The following is a 15,114-nucleotide window of genomic DNA, read 5'->3' as shown; positions in this document are numbered from 1 at the left end:
TTGCAGGGTCCTCAGGGAAGACAGGAAAGTTTGTTTTCCAGGCCCACACTCTGAAACAGACGTCTGCCTGACAGTCAGTTACAATGTCCTCCTTTCGGGAACAAGTGAGGGAGCCCCCAGGACCCCAGGTCACAGTCAAACATCAGGCACAGCCCGAGGCCCAGTCAAGATGGCCAAGCAGGGAAGATCCCCAGTGCTAGAAACTGAGGAAATGGCCATGAAGCAATAATAAGAATGCAAAGTGAGGCTGAGACCATGGAAGCCTGCAGGGTGCCGAGGAGGGACCCTGAATGGGAAGGGCTTCCAGAGAGTGCAAGGCAGCTAATTCCAAGCTCTCTAGTCAATGGGCACCCGGAGAGCCTGGGTGCAGGTGATGGACAGATGTAGGTGCTGAGCGCCTGTAGGCAAAGGGGCGTCCACAGGAGCCTCTTGCTGATTCTCTCCCCTTGGCTCAGGCACCTGCTGCCCAGTCCCCCAGGATGTGGTCACAGGCCCGAGGCCCCTCCCACTGGGGGAAGAAACCCTCCCAGTCCCTCTGATGAACACTCTGCCACAGCTCTTGGGGAGAAACTCTGCCCCTTACTTAGCTCCTTGGACTGAGGCCTCCCACCCTTGCCCCACAGGGCCTACAAGGAAAGTGAGCCACACTCTTCACCCTGGGGCAGCAGCTGGAGCACTGAGTGGGTGCAAGGACAGAAGGAAACGGGGCTCCAGCTGTGAGAGCCAGGTGGGGGCTCTGCCGCCACCCAGCCCCTCGGGGTAGGCCTGGAAGGCAGAGTGGACTATGGGAACAGGGGCCACAAGTGCCACCTGCTTCTTGAGTCTCAACCTCAAGCTCTGAGAAGTCCTGCAACTCCACATGGCCTCACAGCTGAGGCAGGGCCAGGCCTCCGTGAATGAAGGCTCCGACCCCCGTTTCCACACAGGAGTCTGCTCCAGGGATGAAGGATGGCGTGACTCAACAGGACTCAGAGACCCTAACCGTGGCCTCGCCCACTACTCATTACAAGGCACGGAGAGGACAGAGGCTAGGAGAAACGGGTCAGGGACTCCCTGAGACTGTGATCACCTCCATCACTATGGCATCGAAAGGGAGCCATCCAGCCACCCAAGCAAATCTCTAAGAGTCTCCTGTTGTGGGCCTGGAAGCCCCAGGCCTAAGTCAAGCCCAGGGCCAGGGAGCCCAGCAAATGGACCGAGCAGGTCCACATGGCCAGGACAAAGGACAGATGACAAATCTGGGGAAGAGCAGCTGGATCAAGCCCTACGGACCCTGGTGATATGAAAGGACCCAGATGTTACTCCAGGCAACAGGTGCCACAACTGTTGGGGCAGGAGCGCAGGACCAGGAGAAGGAAGCTTGAGAGTGCACGTGTGAGGGGGGCGGGGCCTGGAACAGGGACCCAGGGATCCCGGTTCAGGGCGGCCATTAGGTGCAGCCCTGACAGCACTGATGGAGGTCAAGGCCGCTGGCGCTGCCACAGCTGTGAGAATGGTTACAGGGTCATCACTATGAGGAGGAGTAAAGACCAAAGATGAGAGGGAGGGGGTCACAGCCACCACCAGATTAGAGTGTCCTGGCTGCTATAGGAACCATGTGACATGGGCCCCAGGCCAGCTCCCCATGGTCTTGCTGGCTGGGGGTGCTGCAGTGAAAGAAGGGGATTCCCTCCACAGGAAGGGCTTGGAAGAGGAGTACCCGATGCAGCGCCCTTGGGTGCCCAGGGGAGGATGCAAGCTCAGGGGCCTGGGTGACTGCTGACCAACACGCTGTAGCCATCCACTGCAGCCTCCCTGGTTATTGAACAAGCCCCCAGACCTGTGTGCACCCTGGTCATCACCACACTATGAAACAGAGAGCTGGTGCCTAAGGGACCTGTCACCACACCAGGTTCAGGAGCCAATGGACTTTTCTGAGGACACTAGTCAGAGTCCAGAGAGGGAGAACCAATCCCAGGGGCCTACACAGAGGCTGGTCTCAGCGGGTTTGGTCCAACCCAACCTACAGCCCCTGACGGGTCAACACTCAAACTCCCACTTGCAAAACTATTGTCCTACCGTCTAGAAAAAGCCAAACTTGTAAGGATTAAAAAACAAAAGATCTGCACCTAGAGATGAGGAACTGGGTGATAATTGCACTCCATGGAGGGAGAATTTCATCACCCCAACCGTCATCAGACGAACCTCATTCCACAAACTCCGCTGTTCCTCATTCAGTGGAGGGTACATAGACCAAGAGGCTGAAATCAGCTCAACGAGAATCACGAGACAGAAGCAGGGCTTTCCTAGTTCCCACGTGGCATCACGCATGCGTGCCTGTGTGTGCCGGTCGTGGGGCGGGGGGCACTTGCCAGGGCTGTGCATCCAGAACTCAGATGGCTGAAGAAGATGGAGAAGAGAAGAGGGTCCTGGTAACCACCGGCCTGGATGAGGTCACTGGCTGCCCATAAGCACCAGTGACTGCAAGCAGGGGAGGCCCCCGGGGCTGGAGAGGAGTAGGAACAACTTCCCGCCCACATCCAGCCTAGTCCCGCTGTACAGGCTGCTGGTTCCACCTATGCCCCCAGCAGGTAAGGGACACGGGGCTAGCCACCACCACCAGCAACACAATGCCCGGGAGAGCCTCCCCTCCCACCTCAGTGAAAGGCCCCCACCTCCCTGAGAAGAAAATCCTCGAGGTGGGAGTGAGGTGCGGGTCTGAGGTTCTCAGCCTCTCCCTCTGGCTGGCACACTCCATACCTGGGCAGGTGACAGAACACATGCCCAGCCCCTCACCATTTGGCATGTCCAACCCAGAAGTGCATCCCAGCATGAGCCCGGCACCTCCCATCCGGGCATAGACAGTTGTACCGCACATTCCCACCTGTGTGGAAGAAGAGAAAGAGAGGGGCTCAGGGCCCAATCCCCACCATCAAGCCATCTGCTTCTGCTTTGTGTCAGCCTCAACAGTCAGCTGGAAGTAAGGGTCTCCATGCCACAGGGTGCTGAAGGACTAGCAGATGGTGTATCTGGGGGGGGGGGGGGTGTCTGCCCCACCCATGGACACATAAACCTAAGGAAGGGCAATGGAATGTCTCCACCCTATGCCTCAAGGCAGGTTAGAGCTAGGCCACAGGCCTCCATATCCTGCTCAATCCTGACAACCATAGTCCCCAGCAGAAATCCTCATGCCCATTTTGCAGGTGGGAAGACTGAGGCACAGGGGAGCTGGATAACTGGCCACCAACACACTGCAGGGTTGTGAAGGCTGGATTTTAAGCCCATCTATATGATCCCAAAGCACATCCCTTGCACTCACCCCCTGCCTGCAGAGAGGTGGGTATGGCTCATAAGTTTCCGGGACTGCCAAAATACCCTTGCACTCGCCCTTCCTGGATACCCTCAGCATTTGCCCACTCAGCATCTGCCCCTAGGCACTGGGCAGGAGCCCTTCCCAAAGCATCCTCAAACAACTGCCTTGGTCCTCCTGGGTTGCTGGGGCACAGGACTGGTCAGTGGGAACCCACAGATATTGGGAGACCCAGCCCCTCCCATCTTGTGTCTCCACTGTCCCCACTCCAAGGGTCCCTAACCCTCCCTGAGGGCCTCACCAGACAGCGGTGGAGGGACAGAGACTTCTGTCCACCTGGCCAACTGGCCAGTTCTAGCCACGTGCTAAACTTGCAGAGCCCAGGTCACACCCAGAAAGGAGAAGCAGGGAGGCTCGAGTGCCCTGGTGTCTGCTGCCACAGAAGTCCTGGTCAAGGCCTCACTTCCCCTCTGTGGATGGGTACCATCTCTCCCTCCATTGAGGGCTGCTGCAGAATTCCAGGAGACAAGGTCTGCAAAGCATTCAGTACGCACCACAGTGGGCTCACAGGAAAGGCCACATGGAATGCTGCTGGGCTGCTGAGGGAAAGGAGCTCCGTGGAGGAGGCTGTCTGCTGGCTCCCTTATCACCCTCTCTCCCCTTCCTTTCCCACCACAGTGATTTCCACAGGATGGAAGCCGACTCCCCAACCAGCTTCTGGAAGAGGCTGAACCACTCAGCACACTCCACACCCCTGGCCACAGTGACAGTTCAGAGGTGGACAGGTGATCTAAGACAAACCAAATAGAATGAATCCAAGACTTCTGTTTAGACAAAGACACTCTCTCTGCTGGTGGCATGAACTAACAGGTGTGCAGCCCTGACAGCGGGGAGAAGCTGGATCAAAGAGGACCTGAACTTCCTTCACCTGCACTTTCCGAGGAAGCAAGTCAATCAGTTCCTGCAAGCGCTCTCTGAACCTGCCATGGAGAGATCCTAGCTAATGGAGAGCTACCAGCAATACCCTCCGGCTCGGTACTGAGCGCCACTCACAAGAGATCCCCTTGAAGTGTTTTCCCATAACCCCACGGAAGACATATCTGGTCTCCTGCCTCCATGGTCCTCCATCAACCAGTGGCCACCTGTCCTACAAAACAGTCCCACCTGTCCCCCCACACCCACAGGGCTGCCTGAAGGCCATGCCCACAGGGCACCAGAAGCACCCAGCCTCTCCACCCAGAACCCAAGCACCAAGGCCATCCAGGTTCCCTCAAGCCACTGCTGTATTAGGGAACCGCCTTCCCACATCTTCCCACACTGCCCTCCTGGGGCTGGGAGGGAGGGGTCATGCAGCGCCTCTGTCCCTGAGGCTCCCTGCTGGTGCCTAATAAAGAACAGTGACGAGAAGGGAAGCTGGGGCAGGGAAACCTGCAACTGGCTTTGCAGCATGCAGCCAGGCCCCAGGACACCAGGCGGTACTATGGCAAGAAAACCCGGCACAAAGTCTCCATCCCTCCAGCTCATGGATCACCCTCAGGGCCAGAGACCTCAGTTGCTCTGGCCTAGGGACGAATCACACCATGGCCAAGCCAGGCACGTGGGGATAGCACGGCCATGGCAGCCCTGTGTGAGACAAGCAAACCGCGCCCTTGCAGCTAATGGCGCTCCACACTCCCGTAAAAGGTGCTGCTGAGCTTTCAGGAGCAGATCTCCATAGGCCGAGAAACAGGGCCTGCGACGACAGACAACAGCTCACCCTGCCAGGACTTCAGGGGACAGATGCAGGCAGAGGTGCCCTGAGTGGTCTGAGCTGGCAGAGGGGCCCCAGAGAGTCAAAGGCCCAGTCCCCACACTCCCCTGCCCGCAGAGAGGGATGGAGAACTGCAGAGCCTCAGGAGAGGGTAGCCTGCCCAGTACCCTCATGTGACCTCCCTGTGGCTCCCAGGGAGGAGCCCATCTCCCACTCTACAGACTGGACATTCAACTCAACTCACAGAAGCAAGGTGACACCACCCAGTCAACAGGGTCACAACAGTGAAGGTGGGATCTCAACCCAGGTCTGACTCAACACCCACGTGTCCTTGGCATCTAGAGCCAGGCGGCAAGATGTGTGCAGCCGTGGAAACCCCTTGGGCACGACAGGCAAATCAGCACCACGATGAACAGAACTCGCCTCCACCCTCTGCCCGCACCCGCCCACAACGCAACCTCACTGAGCCCACAGAGGAGCCGCAGGAGAAAGCTTCGGGGGGAGCAGAGCCCGTGTGCCTCTCTGCCCCTTCACCCATCCTCCACCTCATTAAAGAATTCTGAAAATAATAGCTTCCCCCAAAGGCAGCCCACACTTGGCCGAACACCACGCATGCTGACGCACAAGGACATTCTTCTTCAGGGCACGAGCTGGGACAGCTTCACACTGCTGTTTAACTCCTTGTCCCAAAAGGTCGACTCTCCATCAGCCTGGGGAGGCGGCCAGGAGGTGACCTCGATGCTGCTCCACTGGAGGCCTGCAGTGGCCACTTCCCGCTGCCCAGAGAGGCAGGCCGCCCAGCCCACGCTTCCTCCCTCAGGGACCTTGAGTAAAAGGACAGTTAGGAGGCTGCAGGTGGGCTGCTGCCCAAGCTGACAAGAGGGGATGGGCTCATGAGCCACCAAACTGGTTAAAGGCAAACACCAGCCTCGGAGAAGGTACTCGTGAAGAGACCAAAAAGCCCAGAAGAGCCCAGAGCCATGGCCTGCAGTGTGTCCCTCTGACCTGGAGGGTGGGAGGAACTATGACCCAGCCCTTAAGCTGGCAAGGAAAGGTTTTCCCAAGAATGGGGGCTGATACCACCTACTATGACCTTTTTGGTGCAAAATCTTACACACATTCTACAGCAGAGAGTCATAATCCATTGTGGTGTCTGCCAAGCAAGTCTTTACACTCCTTGAAGGCCCACAGGGCCGAGGCCCCCCAGCCCAAGTGGTTCTGCTCTGAGCCCATTAACCACATGCGCTCCCGGTGACCGCAGGCCCTCCCGGTGGTCACAGGCTGTGGTGGATGACTGGTGTCCACAGCCCCGGGTGGGGTGGGGACCGGGCTCATCAGAACTCTCTAAGCCTTCGCCCTGGAAGGGCTCACACATCAGTCCTGAGAGGACTGCGTGAGCCTCAACCTGGAAGAACCTACACCCTCTGCTCACCCGCTCAGTGCCCCCTCGCCCAACATGCAGACCTGCAGGGTCCTGCTTTCTGCTGGGTACTCTGGGAAAGCCCCCACAGGGGCCGAGTGGGGCTCAGAATCAGCTTTTGACTCCAGATGTACAACACCAACAGCTGGATTAGAGGCTAGCTCAGGTCCCTTCCAGAATGTTCTCTAGAATGACTCCCAAGGAGCTCAGGTCCTGACAGCTACTCCATGGGTGAGGGCTCTCAGGAACACTGGTTGAGAGAAGGAAAGAAACGGTCACATGGGCCACCTCCCTCAGCACAGGGCCCTGCCCTGCCCCCCTCACAGTGTGAGCGCCCTCGAGCCCTCCACGGCAGCTCCACAGTCAAGCATGTGCCCCAGAGATGGCTGGCTGTGCCCAGGCCACCTGGGGGCCTCCTGGGAAGGACTGGGCACAACCCTGTCCCTAGCCCTGTTCCTTCGGCCAGGTTAGATGCAGAGGTCAGTACGTGGCACCTGGCAGGAAACGGGATAGAAGTTCAGAAACCTCAATGAAATACAGCAGACTGTACGGAAGGAAGCAGCAGGGAGTCCTTCAAGGAGATAAGCCCAGCAGCTAGCCCGCCCGGCTGTCCAGCTCCTCCTCCCTCAGCCCTCCAGCCCTGGACCCTCGCAGTCAGCCACCATCCAACCAACCACAATGGCCTTTCCACCCTGATGCGGACCACGGCTCTGCTCTGGCTAAAGAGGACCACACCCCCTTCCCAGCCTTGCTTCTGCCTCCCTCCCGGCTCCTCTACACTATGGCCCCAGGCCCAGCCTCCCCAGCCCGGTGCACCTGTGGTGTTTCCTCTTCCTCCCGACCCACCAACAGCTCAGCTCCATGTGGCAGAAGCCAGGTCTTCCTCACGGAGACTGGGGTAACAGGGCCTGACAATGCATCTGCCACTGAGTCCCCCCAGGCAAGGAGCATTTATTTGCTCAACTCCATCCCCTCTCTGTCCCCTCACCTTATACTTGAGGTTGGGTACAGAATTAAGATTTCCAAAACTATAACTGACCAATTAATAACTGCAGGAAACACGCCCGAACACCACCAGCACCACTCCCCCACCAGAGAGGCCACGGGGGTCACAAAGCTTCCCTGTGAGGTCTCAAAAGACCACTCCAGCAAAGAGCACGCAGAGGCGATGACACGCTCTCGGGGAGGGCACGATTCCATCGCCCTGAACACTCCCACTCGAAGTGGGCTTGGGCTCTCAGGCCCTAAGAACCGACTGCCTGTTTCACGTGCAAATATCAGTCCAACAAAGGCACTTCTCTCTCAGACGGAACACTCCACAAACAGCAGCAACTCACACGGCCCAACGTGCTCGTTCTTAAACAAAGCACACTCCGCGATGTTTACACACGCAGCCATATTAAGGTATCATATTAAAATTACGAGGTTAAATAAGAAACGACTAAGCAATGTCATTAACTCCAATGTGAAACAGATGAGGAGATGCCATTAACGAACGCGGCCCTGGCCACCTGCAGCACTGGAACCCGGGCGGAGCACAGGCTCACACACGGGCCTTGGCCACAATGGCCCATTTGCCGCTTGACAGCTGTGTGCGGGGCCTCTTCCCCCCATTCCTCACGGATCACAGAAGCCACTTCACTTGTTTATGGCATCTACTTAAAAGGACATAATCTCCAAAATCAGAACCAAGAAGTTAGCGGTCGCGGCAGGGAGGGCACAGCCAATTCCAGAGCACGGACCACAGAGGTGCCTGAGGCCCGGACCAGTCCTCGACCAGGCTTTTCACCAAGGCCTACACTGTGTCCTTCCCTCAGCGACTCATTCATTCCTAAAGCACCTACTGCCAGGCCCTGGGCACAGAGCAGGCATGAGGCCTTCAAGCCCATGAGCCCCAGCTGTTAAGAGGTGACATTGAACCACTAATGTCACAACGAGCTATTGAGATTGCACAACTGGATCCTGTTGAGAAGGAGCAGAAAAGATGTTAGGCTTATGTGTAGCAGGGGTCAAAGGATACGCAGGGATTGAGGGGTTGGGGAAGCGGGACATGAAGGGAGGTGGTTCCAAGAAATGAAACAGTGTATGCTAAGGCCCTGGGGCCAAAGGGGCTTAAAGAGAGCAAGCAAGCCAGCAGGGAGGGACCAAGCTCAGCAAACAGGACCAGTGCTATCAAAAGAGGCTGGTAAACAGAGGCCAGCACCAGACAGGCCTTCCAGGTACTAAGGACAACAGGAAGCCATGGCAGGTTTTGAGCGAGGGGATGAAGGGTACAGACCTGCTGTTGGTCGAGACCACTTAGGATACCATTTGCAGCACAGCCTGTACCAGACACACCCAGACCCAGGAGGCCAGCTCTCTGCTCAGAGAGCTCACAAGCAAGTCAGAGAAACAAATCCCCCAAATTCTTCTAATGCTAAGCATATTTATCAGCTTCCCAAGGACTTGGTTTTTCTCCTTTGTAAATAATGTGATTGAAGAGTATTTTTCCCCCAATGGAAATATCAGCTTTCTTTTTAAAAGTATTCCATGCTTAGAGCAAGGGGTTATATAATACCATTATATATAAAAAGACAATCAAAGTCCCTCACAGCTCATCTCCCTGAAACCCCAGAGGATCACCATTATCACTTTAGAGACCCAAATACTTAAAAAATAAATAAATAAAAGAACCCCAGGGTGCTGCTCAGGACCTGCTTTTCTCACACACTGCACTCCTGCCACCGTGAGCCTGCACACAGACACTCCACGGGACGAAATCCCAAATGTATTTAATAAGTGTTGCCTTTCTAAATAATGCAGCAAAACATCCTGTGCACATCTGGACAGCCACACACTCATCATTCTCTTTCCTGAGGATAAACGCTCCAGTAAGTGGAACTGCTGGGGCGAGGGAATGGTCACTTAAAATTCTGACATAAAGCTTTTCTGGAGACTAATTAAGTAATTATGATTATTTACTCTCCACAGGGCTCATAATAATAATAATAATAAGGGCCAACACTTTTATTATGCATCAGGCCCCATTCTAAGCACTTTCCATATATAACTTACTTCAATTTCTCAAAAGCCACGGAAGACAGAAATTATCGCCATCACCACCAATGGAAGTTATCAAACTTAACCTCTGCTAATATGATGAGTGTAAAGGGGCTCTCCTTTCAGCTTAATCTCTGTTATAAAGCCTGAGTTTTCACAGCAGCCACTGTGATCTGCATATTTACACGCTTTGCTCATCTTGCAATAGGGCTGCTCATCGTTTTCTTATTGGGTTGCAAAAGCTCTTTACATGTTGAGGATTTAGCTCATAGAGCCACGTTTTGTATAGTTTTTGTCCTAACGTCTCTTAACCTCATTTATGGAGTCTTTTGCCAAAGAGAATTTTCTTTAATTCTTGTATTGTTAAATCTGTGGATACTTTTTTAAGATTTCTGGCTTCGTATTATAATAGATCAAACCAACGGTTTTTCAAAGTTTTAGGTCCTTGGAGAGCATTCTTCCAATAAAATCTTCCAAGGTGATCCTCCAGACAAAACACTGAGGGCTGCCATGCTCCGGCTGACATGGCTGTGGAGCACCAGGTGCCCTCCACCACTCTCACCTGCCCCCGGGCCGCCCCAGGAGACATCCAAGCACAGGATGCAACCACCACGGCCGGCAGACAGGATTGGCAGGATTCTTCTGGGTTCTGCAGCGCACGCGCAGAGCAGGAGACAGTCCAAGAAAACCGGAGCTACTTTCCAGACGCTGCTGCAAGTCAGAGTGACCCAGGACAGCTCCAACAGCCATGACCACGACACTGAACCCACAGGTATCCCAAACTGTTGTCTTGTCAGAAAGGCTGTGCTCTCCCAAAGGGCTCCCTCCAATGAGCTTCAAGACCACCACTGGCCTGGGAGCAGAGGCCTGGAAGAGGGGACCAGCACTTGGGTACCAGATGCTGCACTTTTACCTCTATGTCAGGTCCCTCCTCTGTAAAGTGGCTGTGGGGAGAGAAGCGGGCATGTGGCCCAGGTCAGTGCTCATTAAATGTCAGCCATGGGCTGTGTAAGGGCGACGGTTTCCTCCCAGGAAAGACATTCAGGCTGATGCAGAGGCTGACCTGTCCCGCGGTTCTAGGAGAGGTCACAATGGAGGCGACCTAGGCAGGAGCCTGGACCATCCTTCCAGAAAGTAAGAAGGAGGTATGTCGAAAAAGGCAGGCAACAGGGAGACCCCGAGCAGCTGCAGTCCATAGCCCACGTTGCACCCGAAACAGGCCCCACCCACCCCTTCTCCTCACTCGCATGAGCCCAAGAAGAAAAACACGGCCTTAACGGAAAGAACTCACTGTTCTCACTTCAGTGACATTTTCCCCCAAAGAATCGCCCTGTAAACACCTTAGCAAGATATGTTCAAGTGTAGCATCACTACTGACACGGGCCCCTCATCTGACTTGAACCAGAAGACGCTGTACCTTCCTCTGAGGCCAAGGCCAAAAGCGCTGAGCCCATGCAGCCCACAGCATATGCTGACCATCTAAGATCGAGACAAAAACCCCTTCCACACTCGATCCCTGCCCCTACCCCAGGACCAAGGTGGGGGCTGCAGCCAATGGGGCAGGGACCTGCCCTCCAGCTAGAACAGCAGGGACTGGACCCAGCTTCCCAGGCTGCAGAGCCAGGTTCCCAAATCCAAAGCTCCCATGGAAACTGGGCACCCGTGTCCCCAGCTGCACAGTCATCAATTCTGGTGCAGGGACCGAAAGCCCAGTGCGGCCCATCGCCCGCGGCAGCCCAGCAGCAGCCGTGGTCCCTCCTTCCCTGCGTCTGGCTCACTCCCTACATCAGGTATTAATCTATTACTCATGGCAGCTTCCGAGCCATGAAAGCCCAGCCGTTTTCAATCGAGAACGGTACGGACGCATTCTACGGGAGTGATGAAATGTTTCTTCTGCTCTGGCAATTAAGACGGCACAAAGTCCCCTCTCCTCGGGTGCCACCCCCAACATCAAAGGAGGAGCATTCAAAGCCATTCATGCTGCACTGAAACCTCACAATGAAGCTGGAAAATGGAAGTCGATTACTGGGCATAAATATGCAGTAGTTAAAAGGAAAGAGTTATAACGAAATTAAACTACAGCAACCCCACGATGTGTGGAAACTTCCAGAACTAGAGTCTTCCTGGTAAACACCAAGAGAGGCATCCTATCCTCACAAAGCAGGTTCCAACCAACGAAAGTCAAGACCGGCCTCCAGCTGCACATGGCCAGGGTGCCATGTTCTGCCGATCTCGCTACGGTAACAGCGCCAGAGGCCTCAGAGAACATGGCATTTGGAGATTTTTATTTTGCACAGCTGTGAAGCTGCTGACCACAGAACATTCTCTCCGGCTCAGGGCTGCTAAGGCCACATCTGTCCTTGGTCCCTAGGCCTTCTGGGCCTACCAGCGTCCCCAGTCACCCACCCCACCCCACCCCACCCCTAGCCCTGGGGCTCCCCCAGGGGCACTGTTCGGCCTGCGCCCCTGGCAGCAGAAAGAACCCTAAAGAGGGCAGTGTTACACATCTGCCTGCAGCAGGAACCCAGCTTCTTTTCTGACTGATCACTGCTCTTTTTAGGAAGGTATTTGATCTTTAAAATAAAAGCCCAGAGCACAGAACACTGCAGAAGTCTTACAATGTGTCAGGGTGTGTGTGTGTGTGTTTAAAGCAGGGAAACACTTCCCTCCCACGCAAATGTGAGTTCTAGGGAAAGATGCCACCGATCCCAGGGAGTCGACTATCTGGGAAAGCTCGATCGGCCTTAAAAATAGATAACTGAACACAGGTTTTTAGAATTCGCAGGAGCAACCTGAAGAAAATAAAATCTCCCATAGTTCTGATACCCAAAACTCCATTCTGACGGAACTTCTAGCAGGGTGGCAGTCTGCATTTCCAACGATAATAGAGTAATCGTGTTGCCATAGTTACTGCAAAATTCTGCAATAACTTTTGTGGCTCTCTAACTGCTGCCGTGTACATTTGTGTACCAGCAGCTGAGGTTTCCTAATTCCGAGCCTCTCCCTCTCCCCGGTCGCCAGCTCTCCTGGCTGCAGAGCGATCACGGCGCCGTCCCCGGCAAAACGCACGGGGCGACCAGGGGCCACCACGCCGCAGGTACCGCGGCCCGTCCCCCGGCGGAAGAAAAAGTGAAACCAGGCCAGGTACCGACCCACCAGCCGGCAGCCCGGGGCGCGGCGCGGGGGGCTGCTCGCGGGTCTACGCCCCGCCGTCCACGCTTAGGAGGCTCGTGGGAATGAACAGAAGAGCCCGGGGGGGGGGGAATAGGGGGAGGGGAGGGGAGAGAATGGGGGGAGGGGAGCGGGGGGGCAGCGGGGGGGAGGGGAGGGGAGCGGGGCCCGAGACCCGCAGCCCCCCGCCGGGCGGCCCCGCTCCCCGCAACCCGGGCGCCCTCCAGCCAGCCGCCGGGTCGCAGCGCGGAAAGTGCTCGGCGCTAAGACAACTTGAGTTTAATTCCTGCGACGCTTCGCTTGGCAATGGAGCCGCGGCAGGTCGGTCCGCCCGCCGTGGGAGCGCCCGCGCCGGCGCAGCGCGTGGAGGCGCCCCGGCGGGACGCGGCCCCGGCCCTCCCGCGGCTCGGCGACCAACGCAGGCGCGGCGGCCGGCTCGGCTCGGCTCCGCGGGGCTGCGGCGGCGCGGACGGGACGCGGCTCGGCCCGCGGGCGCCGGTCGGGTCGGGCCGGGCCGGGCCGGGCAGCCCCCGCAGCCCCGCCGCGGGCTGGGCGCACACGCGCGACGGCGCGCCCCACGCCGCGAGCCCCGGGGGGGACGGTTTTCTGCAAACTCACAGCCCCGACAAAGTTACATAAACGGCGCCCGCCGCGCTCGGGGCGCCCCCGGCCCACCTGCCGGGACTCGGCCTGGCGGCTGCGGGGCCCCGCGCCCCCGGCGGCGGCGGCGGCCGGCCCCTCCCGGCCCCGCGCAGGGCCGCCGCGGAGCCTCGGCTGCAGGGAGGTCGGGCGGCGGCGCCTCCGCTCGGGAGCCGGGCTGGCGGCGCGCGGCCTGGGCGCGCGGTCGGGGCCGGGCCGGGCTGGGCCGGGCCGGGGGCGCGGACAGGCGTCCACCTGCCGGGCGGGCGGCGGGCGGGGGGCGTGGAGGCCGGCGGCCTGCTGGCGCGGCGGACAATGGCCCGCGGGCCAGGCCGGACCGGGCTGCGCTTACCGCGGCGGCGGGCGGGGAGGCGGCGGCGGGCGCTCCGAGCCGCATCTCCTCAGCCTGCGCCGCCACCACCACCGCCGGCGGCGGGCGGGCGGGCGCTCGGGCGGCGGCGACGGCAGGGACGCGGCCGCAGCGCGCCGGGCCCAGGCGGCTGAGGCGGCGGCGCGGGCGGGCGGGCGGCGGGCGGGCGCGCGGGCTCGGGCGCGGGCGGCGGCGGGGACAGTGCTCCGCGGCGGCGGCCCCACAACCTCCCCTCCTCATTCACAAAAAATTGACCCACGTTGAACCATGATGCTGCTCCCCCCTCCGGCGCCGAGCCGGGCGCTGATAGGCGGGCTCCGACGCCCATCAGGCGGCAAGGCCCCGCCCCCTAGCCGAAGCCTCTGCAGCCATTGGCGGCAGCAGCCTCGCGTCCCCGCCTCCCCCGGGCCCCGCCCTCCTGCCTGGTTTCTAATGAAGAGCTCGTCAATTACGGCTCGGCCCCGCCCTCCGCCCGCCCTCCCCGGGCGCCAGGCTGCCCTTCCATTGGCCCAACGGCACCCGGGGTGCAGCCCCGTCTGCTCCCGCCCTCGCCCCGCAGAGGCCAACCGCCAGGCCAGACGCCCCGCGAACGGCAGGGAGGCTCCACCCCGGCCCGCCCTCCCGCACACGTCCTGAGCCCCATTGGCTGCCAGAGCTGCCAATCCCAGGGGCGGGGCGACCCAGGGACGCTGCAGGCGCCAGCCGCTGGGCGCTCGCGGTGGAGAGCGCGCGCGGCGCTGGCGCGGGCGGTGACTGTAGACTCGGGCCCGGGCCTCCCTCCGCCCCACTCGGCAGCCCCGCCGGCCCCGCGGTCAAGAGCGTGCGCCTGCGGGCCCGGCGGGCGCGCGCCGGGGCTGGGGCTGAGGCGGGGAGCCTGCGGGCCTGGCCGCGGCCTCCATCTTGGGTACTGGCAGCGTCACGTGTCTCTGCGTGCGCCCGGATTCGCCGGGCGGGGCGGGGCGGGGCGGGGGTGGTGCGCAGGCGCGGCGGGCCCCGCCCTGCCCCGCCCCGCCCTGCCCCGCGGCCGGAACGCGGCCGCCGGGCCTTCCCCCGGGCGTGGGGCCCCCGAGCGCGCCTGCGCGGACCAGGGGGGCCGGGCTGCGCAGGGCCGGGCTGCGGGAGGCGTCGCCGCGGTCGCGCTCCCGGGGTCCCCGCACCCAGCCTTCCAAGGGCCCGGTGGTTTGTCCTCCGAGAGGCACCTCTGTCCGTCCCCGCCGCGGCCGGGCGGGGCTCCGACGCCCACCGGGCGGCGGGCCCACCTCCAGCCTCGGTGCGGGAGTGTTTTTCGGAGCGCGGTGTGTGCGGTGGAGCTGGAGCTGCGGGGCCCAGGCCCGGGGCTCCCGCCTCCGCGTCCCGCTGGCCGGCGCGTCCCGCGTGGTGCCCGCGCCGTCGGGGTCCCCGCGGGCTGGGCGCCGGGACGCCCCCTTCAGTGCGCG

At 59.4% G+C, this 15,114-nt stretch overlaps 1 protein-coding gene across 1 annotated transcript in view; it reads right to left on the bottom strand.

Moving 5' to 3' along the window:
* The window catches only part of HDAC4 (histone deacetylase 4), a 176,275-nt gene extending 162,550 nt beyond the window's left edge, over positions 1-13,725 (bottom strand). Inside the window, exon 1 of the mRNA XM_087819475.1 lies at positions 13,661-13,725. The gene's annotated coding sequence lies outside the window, so the exon portion shown is untranslated. The remainder of the gene's footprint in view (positions 1-13,660) is intronic.
* Positions 13,726-15,114: the final 1,389 nt, after the last annotated feature.

Source organism: Miniopterus natalensis, chromosome 8, assembly GCF_054644295.1.
Source record: "Miniopterus natalensis isolate mMinNat1 chromosome 8, mMinNat1.hap1, whole genome shotgun sequence".
Taxonomy (NCBI): Eukaryota; Metazoa; Chordata; class Mammalia; order Chiroptera; family Miniopteridae; genus Miniopterus; species Miniopterus natalensis.
Note: the sequence above shows the minus strand (reverse complement) of the source record. Positions and strands in the feature narration are given on the sequence as shown.